This window comes from Herpailurus yagouaroundi, unplaced genomic scaffold (assembly GCF_014898765.1).
Source record: "Herpailurus yagouaroundi ecotype Mexico unplaced genomic scaffold, PumYag 181, whole genome shotgun sequence".
In the NCBI taxonomy this organism is placed as follows: Eukaryota; Metazoa; Chordata; class Mammalia; order Carnivora; family Felidae; genus Herpailurus; species Herpailurus yagouaroundi.
In genome coordinates, this window is record NW_024412412.1 from 18,322,121 (window position 1) to 18,324,348 (window position 2,228).

Below are 2,228 nucleotides of genomic sequence, written 5' to 3' on the forward strand. Positions count from 1 at the left end.
TGCCAAAAGGTTTCCATTCTCTACTTATCAACCTCATTTGAAAAGCATCTTATTGGAGTCTCCATCCCAAATAATAAAACTATGTGTGGCTGAAGCCAGGCGGTATTGTCTATTATATGTACAGATAACCAAAAATTATAAACAACTTAATTGGATCCAGTCAAAACTTGGGTAATTCATTTACAGTAAACGAATAGGATATAACCATATAGTTATTAAAATGATTTAGATTTGTACTGACACAGAATGATATTTATATCAAACTATAATATAAAATCAGCAGGATATAAAATACTAAACATCCCAATCCTAATTTATTTTTAATATAAAAATATGTATACATTCACAGAGGAATAAATTGAAAGGAAATACATTAAAATGTTAACAGCAGTGGTTTATCTCCAGGTGGTAGGATTTTTTGTAGTCAATCAAAATTTTCTATGTTAATTGGCATTAATGCTCTTTAAAAATGAAAACAGCATATTCAAATCCAGCAGCGTATTTCCACACGAGATTTAATTTCTGAGTTTTCTTCATAATCCATGCATAGCTACAATAGTAGGCAAAATGGAAATCCCAAGGTTAGCTTTGTTAATTCTTCAACAATGGGCATCTACTGATGGAGATTCTGAAAAGGGAAAATTTAAGACTCCATATATGGCCCCAGACAACGTCAAGTATAGTTCTATAATGGGAGCAGTATTGTAAGAAATACTTACCAATTCCAAAATTTGGAAATCTATTCAAAGATTCTAAATGAAAAGAGGAAAAGAAAACTAATCCTTAAAAAGGGGATTTGGGGTGCCTGGTGGCTTGGTTGGTTAAGCATCTGACTCTTGATTTCAGCTCAGGTCATGATTTCATGAACTGTGAGATAGAGCCCTGTGTCAGGCTCTGCACTGACAGCAACAGCCTACTTGGGATTCTCTCTCTCTCTCTCTCTCTCTCTCTCTCTCTCTCTCAAGAAAATAAACACTAAAAATTTGGATTGAAAAATAATATCTAGTGGAGAGGATTTTTCTAAACATAGCACATAACCCAGATACTATAGAAGATTCACCTGCATGGTAAAAACTACAAAAAGCAACATCAAAACAAACAACTATTGGGAAAAGGCTGCACGTAATATCACACAGGGGAAACTTTCTTAATACATAGATGCTTTGTATAAATCCAGAAATCAGAAACCAAAAATACATATGAGACACAAATGCAAAATTCAAAATAGTCATTGGGGCCCCTGGGTGGCTCAAGCGGTTAAGTGTCTGACTTCAGCTCAGGTAATGATCTCATGGTTTGTGAGTTCAAGCCCCATGTCAGGCTCTGTGCTGACAGCTCAGAAGCTGGAGCCTGCTTCTGATTCTCTCTTTCTCTCTCTCTCTCTCTCAAAACTAAATAAACATAAAATTTTTTTTTCAAACAAAATAGTCATTATTTTTGGGAGGGAGGAAAAGAGAAAGAATCAGGGAGGAGCCCATAGAAAGCTTCTAAGATACTAGTAATCTACTTTTTTCTTTCAACTAGGTGATGGGTTCACAGTGCTTTTGTTACTCTTTAGTAACTCTGTGTGTGTGTGTGTGTGTGTGTGTGTGTAGTCTACTTATCTACACACATATATATTCTGTATGTATATTTCCAAAAAAATGCATTAAACAAGGTTTGATTACACTACAGGTCAGAATAAAGGGAGAGAGACAATTGTGAGTGAAAATGTATGTTGGCATCTCTGTGAAGAACTAGGACATACATGAAAATGATAAGGCACATACTTTTTGACCCAATATTTCTCCTCTCAGGAAATTCACTCCAAATATATATACTTGAACATGTATTATACGAAACTATATTATATGAGTCTGTTTATTGTAACATCATGAGTTGCGGTAAAAATGTGAAAACATTTTGGGACAGGGAGCCTAGTATATAAAACACAGTAGTGTTTTTAGTACATATGCAGCTGTAACAAAGAATAAAGAAAAAATAGATAGATAGATAGATAGATACACAGATAGATAGATAGATAAAAGGAATTCCATGACATATTATTTTGTGAAAAGCTATGTGGACAAGTATGCTATATTTAGTTTATTAAAAAGAAATACATACATACTTGTATCTTTACAGACTCTCTGGAAAGAGATACTTGGTTGGATAGAAGGGCAAATGTAGGGAAGTGTGAGTATTATCTATATAAAGACTACATTGAAAATTTTTTCACATGGCTTTGT